Below are 14,934 nucleotides of genomic sequence, written 5' to 3' on the forward strand. Positions count from 1 at the left end.
GATTAACTGTGGCTACGTGCGGAACTTCAATAAAAATCCATCGGGCTTGCGCTTCCTGTACAGGGTAGCTGAGAAAGTAGCGCCTCATAGGTTTTCCTTTAACTGTTATCTACTCTATACAATGAAAATTACAAGTTTATATGCCAACTAGCTCTGCAGATGATGAAGAAATTGAAGAAATGTATGATGAGATAAAAGAAATTATTCAGATAGTGAAGGGAGAAGAAAATTTTATAGTCATGGGTGACTGGAATTCGAGTGTAGGAAAAGGGAGAGAAGGAAACATAGCAGGTGAATATGGATTGGGGCTACGAAATGAAAGAGAAAGCTGTCTGTTAGAATTTTGCACAGAGCATAACTTAATCATAGCTAACACTTGGTTCAAGATTCATAAAAGAAGGTTATATACATGGAAGAAACCTGGAGATACTAAAAGGTATCAGATGGATTATATAATGGTAAGACAGAGATTTCGGAACCAGGTTTTAAATTGTAGGACATTTCCAGGGGCAGATGTGGACTCTGACCACAATCTATTGGTTATGAACTGTAGATTAAAACTGAAGAAACTGCAAAAAGGGCGGGATTGAAGGAGATGGGACCTGGATAAACTGACTAAACCAGAGGTTGTACAGAGTTGCAGGGAGAGCATAAGGGAACAATTGACAGGAATGGCGGAAAGAAATACAGTAGAAGACGAATGGATAGCTCTGAGGCATGAAGTAGTGAAGGCAGCAGAGGATCAAGTAGGTAAAAAACCGAGGGCTAGTAGAAATCCTTGGGTAACAGAAGAAATATTGAATTTAATTGATGAAAGGAGAAAAAATAAAAATGCAGTAAATGAAGCAGGCAAAAAAGAATACAAACGTCTCAAAAATGAGATCGATCGGAAGTGCAAAATGGCTAAGCAGGCATGGCTAGAGGACAAATGTAAGGATGTGAAGGCTTATCTCACTAGGGGTAAGATAGATACTGCCTACAGGAAAATTAAAGAGACCTTTGGAGATAAGAGAACCACTCGCATGAACATCAGGTTCTCAGATGGAAACCCAGTTCTAAGCAAAGAGGGGAAAGCAGAAAGGTGGAAGGTGTATATAGAGGGTCTACACAAGGGCGATGTACTTGAGGACAACATTATGGAAATGGAAGAGGATGTAGATGAAGATGAAATGGGAGATACGATACTACGTGAAGAGTATGACACAGCACTGAAAGACTTGAGTCGAAATAAGGCCCAGGGAGTAGACAACATTCCATTAGAACTACTGACGGCCTTGAGAGAGCCTGACAAGACTCTACCATCTGGTGAGCAAGATGTACGAGACAGGTGAAATACCCTCAGACTTCAAGAAGAATATAATAATTCCAAAACCAAAGAAAGCAGGTGTTGACAGATGCGAAAATTACCGAACTATCAGTTTAATAAGTCACAGCTGCAAAATACTAACATGAATTATTTACAGACGAATGGAAAAAACTGGTAGAAGCCGACTTCGGGGAAGATCAGTTTGGATTCCGTAGAAATACTGGAACATGTCAGGCAATACTGACCTTACGACTTATCTTAGAAGAAAGATTAAAGAAATGAAAACCTACGTTTCTAGCATTTGTAGACTTAGGGAAAGCTTTTGACAATGTTGACTGGAATACTCTCTTTCAAATTCTGAAGGTGGCTGGGGTAAAATACAGGGAGCGAAAGGATATTTACAATTTGTACAGAAACCAGATGGCAGTTATAAGAGTAGAGGGGCATGAAAGGGAAACAGCGGTTGGGAAGGGAGTGAAACAGGTTTGTAGCCTGTCCCCGATGTTATTCAATCTGTATATTGAGCAAGCAGTAAAGGAAACAAAAGAAAAATTCGGAGTAGATATTAAAATCCAGGGAGAAGAAATAAAAATGTTGAGGTTCGCCGATGACATTGTAATTCTGTCAGAGACAGCAAAGGACTTGGAAGAACAGTTGAATGGAATGGACAGTGTCTTGAAATGTGGGGATAATATGAATATCAACAAAATCAAAACGAGGATAATGGAATGTAGTCGAATTAAGTCGGGTGATGCTGAGGGAATTAGATTAGGAAATGAGACACTTAAAGTAGTAAAGGAGTTTTGCCATTTGGGGAGCAAAATAACTGATGATGGTTGAAGTAGAGAGGATATAAAATGTAGACTGGCAATGGCAAGGAAAGCATTTCAGAAGAAGAAAATTTTGTTAACATCGAGTATAGATTTAAATGTCAGAAAGACGTTTCTGAAAGTATTTGTATAGAGTATAGCCATGTATGGAAGTGAAACGTGGACGATAAATAGCTCAGACAAGAAGAGAATAGAAGCTTTCGAAATGTGGTGCAACAGAAGAATGCTGAATATTAGATGGGTAGGTCACGTAACTAATGAGGAGGTATTGAATAGAATTGGGGAGAAGAGGAGCTTCTTGCACAACTTGACTAGAAGAAGGAATCGGTTAGTAGGACATGTCCTGGGGCATCAAGTGATCACAAGTTCAGCATTGGAGGGCAGCGTGGAGGGTAAAAATCGTAGAGGGAGACCAAGAGATGAATGCAATAAGCAGATTCAGAAGGATGTAGGTTGCAGTAGGTACTGGGAGATGAAGGAGCTTGCACAGGATAGATTAGCATGGAGAGCTGCATCAAACCAGTCTCAGGACTGAAGACAACAACAACAACAATGAAAATCACACAGCTGAAGGAGCTGTGTTTTATTTGCACATCGTACTTCTCCACATTTCTTTAACTCTACTCCCCTTCTTCAGTGACACACTATGGCGCGTATGCCCCGTCGGTTGCGGACACGGAACAATGTCCTCAGTGCGTGAACCACCTCTTCTTTAAAGGCCCAAACAACAGGAAGTCCGAAAGAAACTAGGCCAGGCTTGCAGGTGGATAAGGTAACGCGCGCAGCCGTTTCTCACGATGCGCCTTATCGTTTGAATCTAAACATTCCCTGCGGAGTAGTAATGCATCTATCCACGCGAATAAGGACATCAGCCCGCTGCAACTTGTTGTGTATGAGAGCCGTAGATGGTCTCCCAAGTAGCTACAAATCCTGGAGCTCCACCGAGCTGCCTTCTGATGGCTTCATTCTCTGTGCCCAGCGGCCAACTGTACTACTGTCGACTGTGGAGGTTCCACGGACTTCACACAAACCTTTGATAATATTCCTCACTGTTCCATTCTCTACAGTTTCAAATTAAACTATGAAATCCTGCTTATAACATACATCACTTACAGGCGCCATCTCGAATCATAGCTTCAGCTGTGTTACTTGTCGGAGGGAACGGAAATTTAGTGCGCCCACTCAAGAAACTTCATAAATAAAATCAGTGAAGAAACAGTCTAGATCGCGACGGTACTCTATTAAAATGACCTCTCGCGGCTGATGCTTAGGCTACCTTCAGACACCAGTACCAACTGAAGTTGACGATGCATAGAACAGCCAGTTGACCTCAGTCGCTGAAACTACGATCGTCGTATAACGTTGGTCTTACGCTTATCATTTTGCTCGGACAAGAGCGTATACTTCCCTGTTCAGCGGAACGAAAGAATTGCACTGATTACTCAGGCTTGACACTCTGATGACTTCCTTCTGCTTATGAGAAGTCAGTAATTGATGGAATAATTGTTTATAATAAGCAGTCTATCTCTTCCTGAACGATTTGCGATTCTTAATCTCAAATTTGAGGAGAGGTTGATGCAACTCGTAAACTTAGCCATGCAGGTTCAGTGTATATATTAGGTCTACAACTTTACTTCCTCCGTTTTGCAATAGATGACAGTAGTGGTAAGGGGGCGTGCAAGAGGTAAGCAATAAGGTTAGGAATTTGTACACATAGAGCCGTCAAAATATTAGCCGATTTGTGATTGCATCATAAGGGTATTCTCAATCAAATATGTTAACTTACGAGCCCAGTTCTCGTCGTTTGTGAGGAGTTTTAATTTTCTTCTTTAACATGAAGGCCTATGGTGAGGCAACTATTAGCGGAAGAACGAGGAGAGAATGTTTTCATCGCTTCAAGAACGGTGATTTTGATGTCAGAGACAGAAGGTGTTCGAAGCTACTGAAACCGACAAAAACAGTCACAGGAGAGCGTTATCGAATCATGATGATGTGTCTGAGCGGACCACTGAAAGACGAACCGTCACAGAACAGCGATCGACTTAAAAAGGTGATTTAGCATCATGACAGTACTTGACCCGGTGTCGCAAAACCAGCTTACTGGTAAAAATTGAAATGGGAAGTCCTATCCCACCTGCCGTATTCCCCATAGATTGCTCCCTCCGACTGCCACCTTTAGTGATCAGTAGCACGTGGCCTGGCTGAACATCGCCTTTGGTCATATGAACAAGTTCAAAATTGGATCGAATCATGGATGTCTTCAAAAGACGCCCAGTTTTTCCGATGCGGGGTTAATATTCTGCGTGAAAGATGGATAAAGTAGTGGCCACCGTTGGCCAGTACATTGAATCGTAAAGTTTTAGTAAGTTTCTCGCAATAAGACTTCAAATTTCGAGAAATCCGATTGATAAGTATTTCCCCACTGCTCTTTGCACACTGTATAGTGATCAAAAATTAAGAGGCGTACATTTACAGAAAGTTCTTTAACAAATTAAACATGTAAGTATGGATAAATTTTACGTATGTTTGCGATACGATGTTCATAGCATACCGGTGATCTCCTCGTTATAAGTACAGTTGCCGGGGTACCTAGTTCATGTAGCGACGAGACATATCCACGTCATCTCCTCCATGTCGCTCTTGACAAGAAGCGCTGTGTTCTAACTGCAGTAATTCCACGTGTTACTAAAAAAGAAAACAATAACGAAAATGTATAATATTTGTGAAGAAAGGCACATCTACCCTACTCAACTCCCCGAAATGTGAAGCAGCGATTTTGCAGTATGGTAATTCTGTCCGCTTTTATAAAATTCCGACAGAAGAATGTCTCTTGCTGTGGAGAGAAAGACAGTTTGTGCTTTAAAAGTCTGGGTGACTCGCTGCATCCGATACGACAGCTAAAGACTTTGCCGGAGTTTCTCCCTAATTGCGTGCAACTTTAATCCTCAAATTACCCGTGGTAATGAAGGAACCAGGGGAGAGGGACTACGCGATGTCAGACAATTTTGTGGCACTCCCTCGGCAAAACAAAAAGAACGAAATACGCTTAAGCATGCAGTGAACGCTCCTGTGGCCACCAAATTTCTCGAAAGAAGCTTTTCTGCCGTAAACAAGGACGTCGGAAAGTTTCAGATTCAGTACCCGTCCGGAGCCGTCTTTTGTTTGCGAGTTTTTTACGCCCCGGTACTGCGAATGTTGAATTTACTTCACTTTCTACTGCACGTACATTTTTACGTACGGGACAGAGTTTCTTCTAATTGTGAATACCGTAGTATCAAGTCTGTGAAGATCTTTTTATATCGACGAAGGTGCACCATTTTCTTCGACGAAATCGTTTGATTGCTTTCGTGTATAAAATGTAAAAAATTGCAATAACGAAAAGTAGTGCTTTATAAAAGAATGGAAAAACTGCTAGAAGCCCATCTCCGCGAAGATCAGTCTAGAATTCATAGAAATGTATGAACGTGTGAGACAATACTGATCCTACAACTTCTCACAGATTAAGGAAAGGAGAACCTAAGCTTATAGCACTTGTAGACATAAGGCTTTTGACAATGTTGAATGTAATACACTCTTTGAAATTCTGAATGTAGCAGGGGTAAAATACAGTGGGAAGAAGGCTACTTATGACTTGCTCAGAAACGAGACGGCAACTATAAGAGTCAAGGGACATAAAAGAGAAGTTAGTGATTTAGAAGGGAGTTAGACAAGGTTGTAGCCTCTCTCCAGTGTTATCCGATCTGTATACTGAGCGACCGGTAAAGGAAACCAAAGAAAATTTTGCAAAGGGCTTAAAGTTGAGAGAGAAGAAATTAAAATTATGAGTATTGCCTATGACGCTGTAGCTCTGTCCGAGACGGCAAAATACTTGGAAGAGCAGTGAAACGGAATGGAAGCATCTTGAAAGAAGGATATGGGATGAATGTCAACAAAAGCAAAACATAACTCTTGAGAAATAGTCGAATTAAGTCAGGTGATGCTGATTAGAAAACGAGACTATAACAGAACTAGATGAGTATTGCTATTTTTGCATCAAAATAACTGATGATGATCGAAGTGGACAATACATCGAAAGGAAACTGTCAATGGCAAGAAAAGCGTTTCTGAAGAACAGAAACTTTTAAACATCGAATATAGATTTAAGTGTTAGAAAGTAGTTTTTGGCCGGCCGCTGGTGGTCGAGCGGTTCTGGCGCTACAGTTTGGAACCGCGCGACCGCTACGGTCGCAGGTTCGAATCCTGCCTCGGGCATGGATGTGTGTGTTGTCCTTAGGTTAGTTAGGTTTAAGTAGTTCTAAGTTCTAGGGGGCTTATGACCTCAGCAGTTGAGTCCCATAGTGCTCAGAGCCATTTGAACCAAAGTAGTTTTTGAAGGTATTTGTCCGGTGTATAGCCATGTATGGAAATGAAACATGGGTGGGAAGCAGTTTAGACAAGATAGGAATCGAGGCTTCTGAAATGCATGGCTACTGAAGAGTGACGAATATTAGCTGGGGATCTCGCCTCAGCTATGAGTAGGTACAAATTAGAATTGGGGAAATTTGTGGCAAAAGTAAAGATGGGATAGCTTGATAGGACACATTATGAGACATCAAGGGATCACGAATTTAATATTAGAGCGAGGTGTGGGGTGTAAAAACTATAGAGGGGGAACGAGAGAGGAAGACGATAAGCAGACTCAGAAGGATCTAGGTTACAAAAAATGTTCAATTGTGTGTGAAATCTTATGGGACTTAACTACTAAGGTCATCAGTCCCTATGCTTACACACTACTTAACCTAAATTATCCTAAGGGAAAATACACCCACCCATGCCCGAAGGAGGACTCGAACCTCCGCCGGGACCAGCCGCACAGCCCATGACTGCAGCGCCTTAGACAGCTTTTTTTTTTTTTGCATTTTGTTCGTTGTTGATCGTTGTGTTTGGTCGTTGCGGACGTCACATGACGTCCGTTAAAGTTTGTTTGTTGATCCGTCCACTCAGTTTTTATTTTATTACAGAAGCTCTGAGCACTATGGGACTCAACTGCTGTGGTCATCAGTCCTCTAGAACTTAGAACTACTTAAACCTAACTAACCTAAGGACATCACACTCACCCATGCCCGAGGCAGGATTCGAACCTGCGACCGTAGCAGCAGCGCGGCTCCGGACTGGAGCGCCTAGAACCGCACGGCCACAGCGACCGGCCATTACAGAGGCCAACCAGCTCCCTGACCGAACACGTTGAGCTACCGGCTGACCGCTCGGCTAATCCCGCGCGGCTGTAGGTTGCAGCCGGCCAGAGTGGCCGAACGGTCGCAGGTTCGAATCCTGCCTCGGGCATGGATTTGTGTGATGTCCTTGGGTTAGTTAGGTTTAAGTACTTCTAAGTTCTAGGGGACAGATGACCTCAGAAGTTAAGTCCCATAGTGCTCAGAGCCATTTGAACCATTTTTCTCGGTTGCAGTAGTTATTCGGAGATGAAGAGGATTATGCAGGATAGAGTAGCAAGGGGAAACGCATTAAACCAATCTTCGAACAGAAGGCCACAACAACGAAAAACGAGGTGTATAGCTGATTTCATTTTGATTAATTTAACTGTATGAAAAGAAATATGGATTTATTTATCTCTGTATTGATTTACTTTCACTTATTTACCGCTCAAATCAACAACAGAACCAGAGGGCCGCTTCTTTTTCATAATTTACGCGTATTATGTAGGGAGTTCAGAATGTGCGTTACATGTCTCGTCCCACGCTAAGACCATTGGGCAACGTGAGTGTCGCTTTGTCGGAAGGGAATGCGTGTTTCTAGTCTCCTAGAGGCATAGTCCTGCTGTGGGAAAGATACATGGTCCACCATAGAGTGCAAATGAAATGGCTCGGCAACTGGAAATATACTCCAAAGTTGAGGCACTAGGGGTAGCACGATTCTTGTGGGTAAAAAGTAAGGAAAAAGAGGCGTGAAAACTTACGCAGAGGCATTGTTCTTCTGCCCGACAATGTAACACCACGCTCCGCGTGCACAACACAAAACTTCTTAGAGCCCTTCGATGGGAGGTTTCGAAGCATCTCCCACATAGTCCAGTTATTGGACCACGCGATTTCCATTTTAACGTCACGTTCAAAGAACATCTGCGAGAAGAGAGATTTTTCAGTGATAAGAACATACAGCGATTTTCGAATGTCTTTGTCGGCAAGGAGCTGGTTTCAGTCGGCGAAGAACTGAAAGACTGGTAGTACGTTGTGACCCGTGTTTACTTGGATTTCGTGACAATCCTGAAAAACAGCGTCATATATCTGCTCCACTTTGATGCGTACAGCAACATTCAATGAAAGTTACTTGGCCTGGCGTAACGTGTAGCTCAATTTCTGAAGCCTCCTCCTACTTCCATTATGGCACTTCTGAGTCCCAAGACTTAGCATCCAACTGTTGGTTCGCAATGACTCATTCATCCTGTCCGCACCCAAAAAACACGAATGACATCACCTTCACTGCACAGTCATTCAACAATAATGATAACAGTTCTACTACAGTTTTACTATCGTCGGGCTGTGGAGAATGGGAAGAGATAACATTCAATAAGGAGAAGTAATTACTTTTGGGATATTCACAGGTTTTTCGGTGTCTTTTAGGAGAGGAAAGAAATCAACGTAGAAATAAAATTTGTGTACGCTATGGACGTGGAACACTGCGACTGTGATTAAATAAAGCTTTGCAGAAATAACTGTAGCTTGGGTAGCTGAGATGGTAGAGCACTTGCCTGCGAAAGGCAAAGGTTCCGACTTCGAGTCTCGGTCCGGCACACAATTTTAGTCTGCCAGGAAGTTTCATATCGGTGCACTTTCGACTGCAGAGTGAAAATTTCAACCTGGATGACAGTAACCCGTCGCCTTTTGCGATTGTTAAGTTTTTCTTATGCAGCACCGCGAGCGACTTCGAATCGCCTAGCAGCTCACGTTTTTCTGCATGTCCACAGTTACATGCGCCCCCCCCCCCCCTCCCCCTTAGGTACTGTGTACTATCTGAAGCTGAGTGGCTGGGCGATTGTAAACCAGACATAATCATCATCATCACTACCATTTTTAGTGTTAACGGGCCATTAAGGGCTACAGCGGAAAATAAAAGAAGTGACCACACTACAAAGGCAGAAAAACGAGCACTCTATAGAAATATTCAAAAAGAACACAATACAAAAAGCACAATAAAAAGGAGATCAGTCAGTATCAACACAGGAGATGGTAGTGCAACGTTTCAGGTCTCCAGGTTCACCTTCCACCACTGTTTGCTCTACTTCTTTTAGGATTGTTAACACTCGATCCCCCCATCTCATCCTTGGACGTCCCATTGGTCGTTTCCAACGGGTTGAGAATGAAGGACCCGCTATGGGAGGGATCTATCGTGGCCAAACCAATGTAGCTTCGTCTGCCCTAAAATTCTACCGATTGTATAGTTCTCTCGTTCGTCGTTCCACCATAATACAATACAAATTCATCCCCCCCCCCCCCCCCCCCCCCCCCGCTGGTGACGGATCACAGTTATTTGTGATTTGTGAACAATGTTAAATAAAAAGTTGATATTTGGCACAAACTTGTAATCCAACTTATCAACTTATTAGACGAAGTCATTGGATTTAGCCTGCTGTATTTTCAATTTCAAATTAGTAGTTTTAGTATGCAAATTTTTATGGATTCCGTGTTGATTAATTAGCTACTGGCTTTTCCTTTAAGTACTGAAATCTTAATATGTACTCTGAGATAAAGAGGTTAGCACAAGAAATGAATTCGTAGCGACTCGCATCAATAGGAGACAGATGACTCAAAAGAAAAGAAATACATATATGTTGTTGGTTACCGAAACTGATGAGTTATCCAAATATGAAGTACTTTTTTCGAGCACGTTGACATTCGTAACACAGTTTTTAAAAATACTGTTAACTATAATTTTCAAACCAGTGTGCTACTCTTTACTGGTAGTCATGTAGGAAACAACCCACCTTGAGAAGAGAATTTCGATGTCAGAGCCAAATACCTAATAGGAAAGCAATGCTCAATTTTCGGACCCAGAGTGAGCAAGGTTACAAGAGGCACATGTGGAAATGAGCTCTTCAGAGCAATCTATCCCTGCACTGTCCACGCCCACGAATGAAACCTCTCTCAATGTATTACTAGAGAGGGAAACATGTCCGCTAGTCAACGATGTATGTACTTCTATCCGTGCTCTTCCGCGAGCATAACAGAACTTTATTAAATTCGTATTTTGATTAATACGGGACACTGATTTTCTGACTTTGAATATTTCGAGCAAATCAATTTGAAATTCCCACTAACTGCAACATGTAAAGTTTCACTGTCGGTAATGTCAGGTATACGGAAATCTTCCTTGCTATTAAACAGGAAAAACTACAGTTGGCCAAAGATGTCCGCAGTGCACTGGAAGAAGCAGAAATTTAGATGGTAATTTATAGTTGTGGGGACGTATATATAGGTACTACAAAAAGAACGGTAGAAAAACAATTGTAAGAACACAAAGGTAACTGTAGAACGAGAGAAATAGACAGATCCGCTGTTGCGGAGGGCGTATTGCGTACAAGTTACCACCGGAGTCTACTTGATAAGTTTCAGATAGTTGCAGATACAAAAATGGCTCTGAGCACTATGGGACTTAACATCTGTGGTCATCAGTCCCCTAGAACTTAGAACTACTTAAACCTAACTAACCTAAGGACATCACACACATCCATGCCCGAGGCAGGATTCGAACCTGCGACCGCAGCGGTCACGCGGTTCCAAACTGAAGCGCTTAGAACCGCACGGCCACACCGGCCGGCTGTTGCAGATACAATCAGACATTATGGAACACTATGCAGATAGACCATACGGATTATAATACATGCCATTAATTTTAATAGTAAGAAGGGGTGTGTGAAACTAGACGCTATCTAGATTTCAGTACCGAAGAAGATGTGAACTAGTCTTCCACCATGGGTCTGATAACAATAGCGGCAGACTGCAATCGACAATAGCCAACTGCGCTCACATTTTCAAAACATGTGACGTCGCGTCTTTGTGTGTGAACGAATGGAAGCGGAAATTTTACTTTACTCAGCAGCAGGCCTGAATGTGCATCGATTCTTCGAAAAAGTTACAACCCCCTTGAAGATGTCCTCCACAGACGGGGACGAAGCGTTGGATTTAAACAAGAAATTATTCCGGCTACGGCATAATAGACCGAATATCTTAATAAACGTTCGTAATACGAGTTTTCCATAAAATACTCTAAGAAAAAAAAAAGAAAAGGACCAACAACATAGGAATTATCCGAAAAGGATGTAAATCGGTAGAAGCGGTGTGCGTGTACAAGGAAGCAAATGATAAACTTTCAAAAAAATTTAATGATTTGTTCAAGAGAAGGAGCTTCACAAAGCGCGCAAGTCAATAACGCGATGGATTGCTTCTGTCCCTGAGAGTGACTGATATTTTAGGACGTCCTCCCTAGGGATATCATACAAAACTCTGTCCGATTCACTCCTTAGGTAGTCAAAATCCCGAGCTCATTGGAGGGCCCTGACCATAACGACCCGGACGTTCTCAACTTTGGACAGATCCGGCGACCTTGTTGGCCAAGAAAGGATTCGCCAAGGACCGAGACAAGCAGTACAGACTCTAGCCATGTCTAGGCGCCCGTTATCTTGCTGAAATGTAAGCCCACAACGGCTTGCCATGAAGGGAAACAAAACGGGCCGTAGAATATCCTCGACATGCTGTGTCGTATGCTAGCAGCTGATGACAACCAAAGGGTCCTTGCTGTGAAAAGAAATGTCACCGCGTATCATTACTACTTGTTGTCGGGCCCTATGGTAAGCGATAGGTAGATTGGTCGAAGCGACACTCATCACTGAAGAAAATTCTCCTCCAGTCAGTGAGGTCAGAGGAAAACGCCCGACATCAAAGGCAGCGAGGTTGTTGTTGTACCGAAGTCAATGGTAGTCGGCACAAGAAGCGTCGTGAGCTCAGCCCTCTTTCTGTGGGCCACATATTAATGGTCCTTATGGTCGCTGAAGCACCAATTGCGTGGTGGATCGATGATGAATCCGGGGCTCTGAGTGCTTGAGTGCTTCTCTGACGACTGCTCGGTCTTCAGGTATTGTCGTCTCTCTAGGACGCCCGCCACCGTCTTGACTCAGTATTCGACCAAAGCTCAACCATTCCTGCTAACATTGTCGAATACTGGTAACACTGCTACTGAAATGTCGAGCAATTTTCCGATATCTCAAGTAGTCTTCTTTGAGCTCATTACATGTCATCCCTGAAATGCTGACATATACGTGTAGTGCTCTATATATCAATCAGTATTCAAGTTTTTCCGTGGCCCGTCCTCTCTTGTCTTGGAGTGTATTTTACATGTTAGATACCATGTTGTACGTGATACATGCATATTCTGCTAACAGTCATTGGATTTCGACAAAAGCGAGCAACAATGTTGCGATACGATAAACCGCAATCGCGATAGGCTACAATCTGACCTTTATCAAAGTCGGAAACCTGATGGTACGCATTTCTCCTCCTTACACGAGGCATCACAACAACGTTTTACTAGGAAACGCCGGTCAACTGCTGTTTGTGTATGAGAAATCGGTTGGTAACTTTCCTCATGTCAACACGTTGTAGGTATCGCCACCGGTGCCAACCTCGTGTGAATGCTATGAAAATCTAATCATTTGTATATCACAGCATCTTCATCCTGACGGTAGAATTTCGCGTCTGTCGCACGTCATTTTCGTGATGTAGCAATTTTAATGGCCAGTATTGTAATTTATTAGTACACTTTCCTGCGTTCACAAGTTTAGAAAATCCTTTCTTACGAAAGGTTGTTTGAATTATTTTAACCGTTCATCAATTGAAGTGTGCTCAAACATTCTACCATCTAAATGTGAAAGCTATGTTTTCACAAATAATCAGTGTTTATCAAAGAAGTGTGTTAGAACGTTTAATAGACAGTTTTTCCGTTTTCGCACGGGCTTAGAGCTGCTGAGACAGAGAACTTGAGATTTTAAGCAAGACACCTGAAAAGAGCCAACTGTTGGAAGTCATACAGGATCACTTACTTTCCCGTACACTTCTGGTGTCAGTTTCAACACTGTGTGTTACCATTTTATAGTGAAAAATAGTATGATTTTACTGAAATAGCCTGTGTTTTGTGCATACGGCAAGATTCGTCTCTGTCTGCCATACATAGTGCCAGTCATGAGTTAACTCTAGTCCCCCATACATTCGACCTCTTACTGGAGCTGGAATTCCCCCCACTTTTGTGACCATCTTCCAATGGTCTGCAGTTCACGAAGCTTTTCAGCCATCAATACACATGGACAAGGACTATTTAAAACACTCAGTATACCAATTTAATGAGTATCGGGTGCAATAACTGATAGAATCCGTTCCAGGAAAAGCCCATCGTAGGAATCTGGAGGTATGATGAAAGCTTTTATATACAAATTAGATTCAGAGATTGGGGCTTCAAATTCTGACATTAGTTAGAAAATGTCTGGCTCTTTTGTTGATTTGGTATCAAGAATTGAGGCTACCAACACTAATATGGGTTCAAGAATTGATTATAGCAATTCTAATTTCAGTTTCGATGGAAACTACACCAATACTGATTTTAAATCTGAAATTAATGGCGTTCGTCAATGTGGCCAAAGTGTAAAAACAACATTTTCTCATTTTAATTTCAGAATTAATGCTAGTAGTGGGCAAATCGGGGCTACGAACTCTGAAGGTGACGTATCTAGTTCTAATTTTAGAGAGGAAAATCGACATGAATGAAAATTTAAAGCTAAAACACAGCGCCAAGATCAGAATAGCTCATTCTAATTTGTAGGTTTAAGGACGATTTAATTGAAGTGAGAAAAATTCGTGATTTATCGATACCTGATCTTGAAAGATAGATAACAGGGTAAATTGAATAGATCGCCAAGTGCTTCAAGGTTCATTTACCACTGACACAGCAGGGACATACAAGCAAGGAACAAGAAGTGTCGAATTTTAGCGTGGAAAACTGCATGACTCAGTGTAGGATAATATGGTGAAAGAAAAATAAGCATAGATTCACCAGGCTAATACTATTTTTACGCACATAGACATTGCAGAATGTAATATAGCAGATTTGTGGATTGAAATAGACACTAGTCTACACTTCCGTGAGATCTACATGTGTAGTTTGTACAAAATGTGTCCAATGCTGCAAGTTTGGTGATTTGCTGGTTGTTTCTAATTTTTGACCCTTTTAAGGCTGCGCACGTCTGTGAATTTTGGAATGTGTTGGTGCGTGTATTACCCCAGTGGTCGTCAGACCGAAATATAATATGATTTAGTTGCTGCCACTTGGCAGGAGACGTGGGTACGAGGGCATGCAAAAGTTATATTGTAATGTAACTTGCTTGTATGTACTACAGAGGCTTCAAATAAGTGCGAACCCTGTAACAAAGTACCTCCCTCTGAATTATAAATATTTTCACCCACAGATATTTCGATGATAAACCATCTATGAAATATATCGCGGTAGTAGAGACTTGGACATTTTGTGAAATTTATGATGTTTAATTCATGAAGCTACAATGTTTATTGTTTTCCTCTCTATATGAGCATCTATTGATATGTATTCTCGGTTACCTTTTTCCACAAATTTGAAACATACAATCACGTGCTAAAGTGTCCAGCTTATGTATCATTACTTGCCTCTCGTTTACTGAATTCGTCTGATTTCGCTCTCATCTAGTGGTTCTGAACATTCGGCCCTTCTGCAGATACTATCTTTACG

Source organism: Schistocerca serialis, chromosome 5, assembly GCF_023864345.2.
Source record: "Schistocerca serialis cubense isolate TAMUIC-IGC-003099 chromosome 5, iqSchSeri2.2, whole genome shotgun sequence".
In the NCBI taxonomy this organism is placed as follows: Eukaryota; Metazoa; Arthropoda; class Insecta; order Orthoptera; family Acrididae; genus Schistocerca; species Schistocerca serialis.